General features: G+C 57.1%; 1 pseudogene; it reads right to left on the bottom strand.

Moving 5' to 3' along the window:
* Positions 1-3,692: 3,692 nt before the first annotated feature.
* Positions 3,693-4,821, bottom strand: LOC117872739 (annotated as a pseudogene).
* Positions 4,822-10,220: the final 5,399 nt, after the last annotated feature.

Below are 10,220 nucleotides of genomic sequence, written 5' to 3'. Positions count from 1 at the left end.
GCTCTTCCCCCTCTGGGGCGGCGGGGAGCCACACCACCTCACTACACCCCCCCCTCAAGTCTGGCTCCCGCTCGTCGGGGCCAAGCCCTTCCATCCCTTCTAGGCGGGACAGGAAGTCTGTGTTTGCATGCTCCTTGCCAGCCCTATGCTGGATGGTGAAAGCATAGGGCTGTAAGGCCAGATACCAGTGCAGTAAACGGTCATTATTATTTTTCATCCTCATCAACTGTCAAGGCTGGATCCCCACTTTGAACTTTAGGGTACAAATGTAGGGGCCTGCATGAAAAACTTCTAAGCTTAACTACCAGCTTAGCTCTGGTTCGGCTGCCACCATTTCAATGGATTCCCTTCCTGGGAAGCCTTGAAAAACCTTCACCAAATCCTTGGTGAAAACAAATCCAAACCCCTTGGATCTTAAAACAAGGAGAAATTAACCATTCCCCCTCCTTCCTCCCACCAACTCCTGGTGAATCAAGTTCCAACCCCCCTGGGATCTACAACAGGGAGAAATTAACCATCCCCCCTCCTTCCTCCCACCAACTCCTGGTAAATCAAGATCCAAAACCCTTGGATCTTAAAACAAGGAAAAATCAATCAGGTTCTTAAAAAGAAGGCTTTTAATTAAAGAAAAAGGTAAAAATCATCTCTGTAAAATCAGTATGGAAATTAACCTTACAGGGTAATCAAACTTAAAGAGCTCAGAGGACTCCCCTCTAGTCTCAGGTTCAAAGTACAGCAAACAAAGATAAACACTCTAGTAAAAGGTACATTTACAAGTTGAGAAAACAAAGGAAAACTAACACGCCTTGCCTGGCTATTTACTTACAAGTTTGAAATAGGAGAGACTTGCTTAGAAAGATGTGGAGAACCTGGATTGATGTCTGGTCCCTCTCAGTCCCGAGAACGAACACACACCCAAACAAAGAACACAAACAAAAGCCTTCCCCCCCAAGATTTGAAAGTATCTTGTCCTCTTATTGGTCCTTTAGGTCAGATGCCAGCCAGGTTACCTGAGCTTCTTAACCCTTTACAGGGAAAAGGATTTTGGAGTCTCTGGCCAGGAGGGATTTATAGTACTGTACACAGGACAGCTATTACCCTTCCCTTTATAGTTATGACACGGTCATTATTATTTTTCATCCTCATCAACCATCGGAGGAGGGCATGGTCCGTGAGTAGCGTGAACGGAGCCACAAGGAGGTAATACCGTAGGGCGTCACAGGCCCACTTCATGGCAAGTACCTCTTTCTCAACCACGGCATAGTTCTTCTCCCGGGGAAATAGTTTCCGGCTAAGGTATAGAACCGGGTGATCTTCTCCATCAACTTCTTGGGACAGGACGGCTCCCAGCCCCACCTCTGAGGCATCTGTCTGGAGGATGAACCCCCGGTTGAAGTCCGGGCTGTAAAGGACCGGCTCCTGGCAGAGGCACATCTGGAGTGTCCGGAAGGCATCTTCACAGTCAGGGGACCACCGCACCTGCCAGGGGCTGTCCTTTGTCAGCAATCCTGTTAAGGGTGCTGTGATGGATGCAAACTGGGGGATGAACCACCGATAGTATCCGACGAGCCCCAGGAACTGTCGGACTTGGCGCTTCGTGGTGGGGGTCGGGCAGGCTGCCAGGGCTTGCACTTTTCTGACGAGGGGCTCCACTCGTCCTCCCCCTATAGTGTATCCCAGGTACGTGGTCTCCTGCCATCCGTTGCGGCACTTTTTTGTGTTGGCTGTCAGTCCCGCCTGCCACAGGGATCTCAGGACCGCCGCCACCCATTCCAGGTGGTCTTCCCAGTGGCGGCTATAGATCACGACATCATCCAGGTAGGCTGCCACATAGTCTTGATGGGGCCGTAGAAGGCGATCCATTAGCCGCTGGAACGTCGCCGGGGCCCCATGGAGGCCAAAAGGCATCCTGGTGAACTGGTAAAGTCCTGTAGGAGTGGCGAACGCCGTCTTTTCCTTAGAGGGGTCATCGAGTGGGATCTGCCAATACCCCTTACTGAGGTCGAGGGTGGTGATGAACCGGGCCTCGCCTAGGCGACCCAGCAACTCGTCCACATGGGGCATCGGATAGGCGTTGAACCGTGAGATGGCATTCACCCGTCGGAAGTGTATACAAAAGTGTCGGGTGCCTTTGGGCTTGGTACCAGGACCACCGGGCTACGCCACTCACTCTGCTCGATGACTCCCAAGGCCAGCATGGCCTGTACTAATTCCTCCACCTCCTGGCACATCCAGTACGGCAGTGGTCTGGTCGTTTCTTGGATTACCTTCCCTGGCTCGGTCTGGACAGAGTGATAGACCAGGGTCGTGTACCCGGGTAGGGCCGTGAAAGTTCCCCGGGAAAGCCTGCAGGAAACATTTGGCCTGCTTGTGCTGCTCCTCCGTGAGAGTGTCGCCGAGCAGGGGAGCAGCAGGGTCTTCAGTCCGGTATGCGTGGGGACCGAACTCAGGCTCTGGCGGGTAAGGAGTAATCAGCAGGCCCTCCCGCTCCCGCCACGGTTTCAACAAATTCACATGGTACCGCTGAGTCTTTTTGCGCCGGTTGGGCTGGCGGATCTCGTAGGTGACGGGCCCAACCTTCCGAGCTACCTCGTAGGGTCCCTGCCAACGGGCCAGTAGCTTCGATTCGCTCGAGGGCAGGAGGAGCAGGACCCGATCCCCAGGTTCAAAGTCACGCACCTGCGTCCCCTGGTTATAAGTCTGTTCCTGCCTGTTCTGGGCGGCCTTTAAGTTTTCACGAGCCAGGGCCCCAGCCTGAGCAAAGTACTCCTGCATCTGGAGGACATACTTCAGGAGGCCCTGGGTTGGAGAGGGAGACTGCTCCCAAGTTTCTCGCATTAGGTCCAACAGGCCCCGTGGACGGCGCCCATTCAACAGTTCAAATGGGGAGAACTTGGTCAAGGACTGGGGTACCTCGTGGATGGCTAACAGCAGGGGAGGGAGCAACTGGTCCCACTGGTGTAGCTGCTCCAGGGGGAACTTCCACAGCATCTCCTTGAGGGTCTGGTTGAATCATTCCCCCAGCCCGTCCGTCTGCGGGTGGTAGACGGGAGTCCATAACTGTTTGACCCCCAGGAGCTTGCAGACCTGCTGTAACAATCGAGAGGTGAAATTAGTGCCTTGATCTGTTAGGATTTCTTGGGGCAAGCCCACCCGAGCGAAGACCTTCACCAGTTCCCCAGCGATGCTCCGGGCGGTGGTGCTCCGCAACGGAATGGCCTCTGGGAAACGGATGGCATAGTCCACAATAACCAGGACATACTGGAACCCCGACGCACTTTTTGGGAGGGGGCCACCAGGTCCATGGCCACTCGTTCAAATGGTGTTTCTATTATAGGCATGAGGACCAGGGGTGCCTTGGGTACTCATTGCAGAGCGGCTAACTGGCACTCCGGGCAGGAGCTACAATAGTCCCTCACCTCCTGGTGAACACCAGGCCAGAAGAACTGCGTTAGAATCCGGGCGAGGGTCTTCTCCTGGCCCAGATGCCCAGCAGCGGGATGTCGTGCCAGCTTCATCACGTCACACCGGTGACACCGCGGTACCAGCAGTTGGGTTTGGGGCTCCTTAGTTCGGGAGTCACGGACGATCTGGTAAAGATGGTCCCAGCGTAGTTCGAAGTGGGGCCACTGGGTTGCGCGTTGGGGATCGATGATGGTCCCATCGACTGCCGCTAGCTGTTCATAGGCCCCGCTAAGGGTAGGGTCAGCTCTCTAGTCACGGCAGAAATCGGTATGGAGGAGGAGCTCGACCGCAGGCCCCGGCAGGGGATTGTCGGCTTCTCCAGTTCCTGCCTCGGGTTCTGGGGTCCCGTGCTCCTCTTCCGGTAGGGCCCCCTGGGACTGTCCTTCCAAGGCCTGGGTTGACCGGATCACCGAGTACGCAAGTCGAGGGGCTAAGCCAACAACAATTCGTTGGGTTACGCCAGTCACTGTTAACCGGACCCAGGCACTAGGGTAAGGCCGGACATCCCCATGGATGCACTGCAGGTGAATTATTCCCAAGTGGGGGTCCGCCTGGCGAACCAGTGTCTGGCTGCAGCTGGAGTCGATCAAGGCCTTGGTGGGGTGGTCACCGACAACTACTGGGACCGTGATCTTGGGAGCCTGTGGTAGCCGGGCCCTGGTGTCCCCTGCACAGACCTGACCGAAGCTGCAGTCCATTTCCGTGCAGTCCCGTTGCAAGTGTCCCGACTTCCCACAACGGAAGCAGGACCTGAGTTCAGGGCGACTGCCACGTTGGGGGGCTCCCCTCGGACTCCGGGAAACCCTCATGACACTCGGCATGGGGTTGAACAGTCCGGGCCGAGGGGGAGGTTTCGGGCATCTGAGCCGAGGTCCTGGGTGGGCCTCTTGCCTGTGGGCCAGGTTCTGCGGTCCGGTCGGGGCGTCCCCTTTTCTTTCAGTGTTCGGGAGTTCCAGCACGGGGTTTTGAGCTCGGAGGATGGGCCCCACTGGCGTTTCGGCCGCGAGGAAGTCTTCCATCAGCGCGACGGCCGCAGCTAATGTTGCTGGCCGGTGGCGGAGCACCCAGGCCCGTTCTCGCGTTGGGAGGATGTGCACAAACTGTTCGAGGATGACTTATTCCGTAAACTCCTCCGCCGTCCTCGTTTCCGGCTGTAGCCACTGCCTACGCACCTCCTTCAGAGCTTGGGCCGCCAGCCTGGGTCTGGTGCCCATGGGGTACGTCTGGCTTCGGAACCGCCACTGAAAAGTCTCGGGACTGACATCTAAGGCATCCAAGATTGCGGCCTTCACCTGGCTATAATCCCTTGCCTCTTCCGTAGCCAGCTCCCTGTATGCCATCTGGGCAGTCCCTGTTAAGTAGGGGGCCAAAAGGGTGGCCCATTGGTCCTGGGCCACCCCGTGACCAGCGCCACCCGTTTGAACGTTACTAAGAACGCCTCGGGGTCATTGTCGGGACCCATCTTGGTTAGTCGCACCGGGACGGCGCTGCGGGGTGACCCAGCCCCGCAGGTCTATGGGGCGCGGCAGCGCTGTCACGAGTTGTTGCAGCCGGTCTCCCAGCTGCTGAATGAGCTGCTGCTGCTGCTGGAGTTGAGCGGCGGCCTGCTGTTGTTGATGTTGGAGCTGGGCAGCGGCCTGCTGCTGCTGTACGTGGGCGGCCTGCTATCGCTCTTGACTCTTGGCCAGCAGCTTAAACAGTTGCTCCATCTCCATTGTTCTCCTGGGGAGTCTTTCCCCCTCAAGCCTCTTCTCACAGGGGCCAAGGGATCACTCCCCACTTCTGGTACCATGTGTACACGGGTTTGCCGGAGCTCGACCCTCTCCGGGGCGGTGGGGAGCCACACCGGCTCACTACACACTGGTTCTTGGGTACTTCGTCCGGCTGCAGGGTCTCCCTCGGCAGCCTTTGTGGTCCTAGAAGACACAGTAAGCCCGACCCTGGCTCAGGGCGGGGCAACAATGCTACGTCAGGGGCTCAGGCCCTCAGTCAGGGCTGAGTAACAGTAGTACAAAGTATTAAGCCCAGGCCCTAGGTCAGGGCGGGGCAACAAACGCTGAGCCAGAAGCTCAGGCCCTCAGTCAGGGCTGAGCAACAATAGTAGGCCCAAGCCTCAAAAGGCCTGGGAGAGGGGGAGACTGCCACCCACTCCACTGCGTCCCAGCCTGGGGCCCTAGCAGTGGCAGAAGACCCGCTGCTGTCAGTGGGGATTCTGGCCGCAACACACTGACATAGGCTCTGGCAGTGCTGCAGCCAGACTGGGGTCGGCTGCCCCCGGGCTACTTCCACACTCTCCCTCAGGTCCTGGGTCCTGGTGTCGGTCTCTGGGGGATCCAGGATCATGGGTTCATCAGGACAGGGATTGATCAGCAGGCAGCTCCTCCAGATAGCGGGCGCAGGGCAGGTCCGGCGGCTCCTCCAGATAGCGGGCGCAGGGCAGGCCCGGCGGCTCCTCTGGATAGCGGGCGCAGGCCGGGCCCGGCCAGTCCTGGCGGCCGCCTTGGGCGCGGGGTCTTCCCACCCATGAGCTAGGCTGGAGACGTCTGGTCTCTTTGGCGGCTGGGGCCTGACTGAGCTGTGAGGGTGAGCTTTTATCCTTCCAGGTCGCCGCCTGACCCTCTGAGGGGCGGGCTCAGAGCTCCCTAGCTCCACCCACTCCGGCCTCTGGATGGGCTCTTCCCCCTCCGGGGCGGCGGGGAGCCACACCACCTCACTACATGTAGGTTTAGCTGCTGCTGCCAATGCAGGCACAGTGGTGCCCTTTGGCATTGGAGTTGGAGACAGGGTTGCAAGCGCTGGATTCAGTGCTGGCAATGGTTTTGATGTTGGTTGGTCCGCCAGTTCCGGTTCTGGGACTGGTTCTGACTGGGTCTCTGCAACGGGATCCACTACTGCTGTTGCAGATGTTGGCATGGGGTCCGGTTCCACCACCTCAGTCTGGGTTGCTGGTAACACAGACGGGACCCTTGTAGAAAGCTCAGGGACAGGGATAGGTGTGAAGGCTTGCTTAGCCTGGCTGCAGGTGACCATTCCCACCCTCTTGGCTAGCTTCACATGGTTGGCTAAGTCTTCCCCTAGCAGCATGGGAATGGGATAATCATCATATACTGCAAAAGTCCACATTCCTTACCAGCCCTTGTACTGGATAGGCAACTTGTCTGTAGGCAAATCAAAAGAGTTTGACTTGAAGGGTTGAATCATCACTTGGGCCTCTGGGTTGATGAATTTGGGGTCCACTAACGATTGGTGGATAGCTGACACCTGTGCTCCAGTGTCCCTCCACGCGATAACCTTCTTCCTGCCCACACTCACAGTTTCCCTTCGCTCTGAAGGTATCTGGGAGGCATGTGGGCCCGAGGATCTTTTGGTGTGACCCCGGTGCAATAAACTGTAATCTGTTGGGGTTCTTGGGGCAGTTAGACTTTACATGCCCCAACTCGTTACATTTAAAACATTGCCCAGCTGACTGATCACGGGGGCAAGGTGGGTTGCTGGAGAATAGTGTGGTGGAATGATAATGTGTCTGGGGTTTTCCTTGGAATGTAGGTGGGTCCTTGGGCTGCCCCCGGTGGCATAGTGTGGTCTCGGGGTGTCCTTCTGGTATCCACCCAAACTGCGACCAGGGTTGTTCCTCTCTTGCTACCTCCACCCATTTTGTTCCGATTTGCCCCGCCTCTGTGACGGTCTGGGACTGCTCATATTGATCAGCATAAGCAGCAAGACTTTCTGCTGAGTCCATTTTCTTATCCCATAAACACTGTTTTACATCATCATTGGTCATAGTCAGGAACTGCTCCTGTTCAACCAAAAAGACAGTTACCTTTTCCGTAAGTGGTGTTCTTCGAGATGTGTTGCTCATGTCTGATCCACAGTAGGTGTGCGTGCTTGCCACGTGCACCAGTGCCAGAAGCTTTCCCCCTAGCAGTACCTGTGGGGGGGAGCACCCCCGCGACCCCTGGAGTAGTGCCTGCCTGGCGCGGTATAAGGGGAGCTGCGCACTCCCCCCCACGCTCAGTTCCTTCTTGCCAGACAACTCCGACAAAAAGACAGTTACCTTTTCCGTAAGTGGTGTTCTTCGAGTGATTGCTCATGTGTATTCCACAATAGGTGATTCCAAGCTATATCTGTTGGAGGACAGCCCTGCTGAACCCGGCGTCATCCCTGGTCTGGGGGATAATCGCATAGTGCGAGGCTAACGTGTGAACCGAAGACCACGTGGCAGCCATCCAAATGTCCTGGATGGGGACGTGGGCCACAAGGGCAGCCGACAAGGCCTGTGCCCGAGTCGAGTGTGCCCTCACAATGGGTGGCGGAGGAACACCCGCCAATTCATAACAGGAACGGATGCATGAAATGATCCAACTGGAAAGCTGCTAAGTGGAAATCGGCTGGCCCCTCATGCGCTCAGCCAAGGCGACCAATAGTTGTGAGGATTTTCTGAACAGCTTAGTCCGCTCGAGGTAGAAAGCCAGAGCCCACCGCACATCAAGCGTGTGGAGACGGCGCTCCTCACTGGATGCGTGAGGCTTGGGGCAGAGGACCAGCAGAAAAATGTCCTGACCCATGTGATAAGCGGAGACCACCTTCAGGAGGAACGCAGGGTGTGGGCGGAGCTGGACCTTGTCCTTATGAAAGACGATGTATGGAGGCCAGGGCCCTGAGCTCCAAGACTCGCCTGGCCAATGTGATTGCAATCAGGAAGGCCACCTTCCAGGAGAGGTGAGACCAGGAGCACGTGGCTAGTGGTTCAAACAGAGACCCTGTGAGATGAGCCAATACCAGGTTTAGGTCCCACTGCGGGACCGGGGGTCTAGAATACGGAAAAAGATGGTCCAAACCCTTAAGGAACTGGTCAATCATAGCATGGGAAAATACTGTGTGCCCTTGCACCAGTGGATGGAAGGCCGATATGGCTGTTGGGTGCACCCTGATCGACGAGGGCGCCAGGCCCTGGGTCCTCAGGTGGAGGAGGTAATCAAGGATAAGCTGGATTGGGACTGTCACTGGGGAGACACCCTGGTCTGCCGCCCACCTAGAAAACCGGGACCACTTCACCAAATAAGCGCGGCGAGTGGAGGGCCGTCTACTTTTGAGGATGTGCTGAACCTGGTTCGAGCATGTCCTTTCCTCTCCACCTAACCACTGAGCAGCCACACTGTGAGGTGAAGAGCCGCTAGGCTGGGATGGAGGAGGCAGCCCTGGTCCTGAGAGAGCAGGTCTGGGTGGAGCGGGAACAGCCAGGGTGGAGCTACCGCCAGGCCCGTCAGGGTCCCGTATCAATGCTGCCTGGGCCACGCCGGGGCAATCAGGAGGACTTTATCTTCTCCAGGACCCTGCTGATTAGGGAAAGGTGTAGAGAAGCCGGCCTGACCAGGACAGGAGAAAGGCATTCAGAGATAGCGCCCCTCCCCAGGCCCCCCCGGAGCAGAACCAGGGGCATCGCCAGTTCTGCCAAGTCACGAATAGGTCCACCTGGGGAGTTCCCCACCTTTGGAAGAGCTGATGGGCCACTTCCGGGTGGAGGGACCACTCATGTTGCGAGGAAAAGTCCCTGCTCAAGTTATCTTGTTCTGGGCGCCCGGTAGGTGGAAGGCCTTCAGGTGATGTCGTGGGCTATATAGAAGTTCCACAGCGTGAGGGCTTCGCGGCAGAGGACAGAGGATCGGGCCCTGTCTTGCCTGTTGATATAGAACATCAAGGCTGTGTTGTCCGTGAGGACCCTGACTACCTTGCTCTCCAGGTGCGAGCGGAAGGCCATACGCACCAGCCGCACCGCCCTGAGCTCCTTGACATTTATATGTAGGGTCAGGTCTTGAGCTGACCACAGACCTTGGGTCTGAAAGTTCCCCACATGGGCCCCCCAACCCAGGTCCGACGCGTCGGACACCAGCTCCAATGACGGGGCCCTGTCCCAGAACGGGACCCCTTGGAGCATGTTGTTTGGGGCGGACCACCACTGTAGGGAGGTGATCACAGAGTCCGGCATGATGAAGACTTTGTCCATCCTGTCCGTGGCCTGGAAGAACTTCAAGGCCAACCAGAGCTGGAGGGACCTCATCCTGAGTGTGGTGTGACGGACCACGTACGTGCATGCTGACATGTGACCCAAGAGTTGCAGGCAAACCCTGGCTGCTGTCACCGGGAACCTTGTGACTGAGGTGCCCTTGACAAGCCAATCGTCCAGATAGGGGAATATCTGGACCCCCTGCCATCCGAGGTAGGCTGCTACCACCGGCAGGCATTTTGTAAACACCCTGGGGTCAGTGGATAGACCTGACGGGAGGACTGTGAATTGGTAATGATTCTGTCCCACCACGAAACGGAGGAAGCGTCTGTGCCCCTCAAATATGTGAATGTGGAAGTATGCCTCCTGTAGATCAAGGGCAGCGTACCAGTCCCCGGGATCCAGGGAGGGGATGATGGAGGCCAGGGAGAGCTTCACCATGTACTGGTTCAGACCTTGGAGGTCCAGGATGGGCCTGAGCCCCCCTTTGGCCTGTGGGATAAGGAAATAACGGGAGTAATTTGGAGATATCCCATCTCCTAGAACTGGAAGGGACCTTGAAAGGTCATCGAGTCCAGCCCCCTGCCTTCACTAGCAGGACCAAGTACTGATTTTGCCCCAGATCCCCAAGTGGCCCCCTCAAGGATTGAACTCACAACCCTGGGTTTAGCAGGCCAATGCTCAAACCACTGAGCTATCCCTCCCCCCTATCCCTCCCCCCCTCCTAATACCCCTTGCCCATGAACTCCTC

Source organism: Trachemys scripta, chromosome 2 (genome assembly GCF_013100865.1).
Source record: "Trachemys scripta elegans isolate TJP31775 chromosome 2, CAS_Tse_1.0, whole genome shotgun sequence".
NCBI classification, from domain to species: domain Eukaryota; kingdom Metazoa; phylum Chordata; order Testudines; family Emydidae; genus Trachemys; species Trachemys scripta.
Note: the sequence above shows the minus strand (reverse complement) of the source record. Positions and strands in the feature narration are given on the sequence as shown.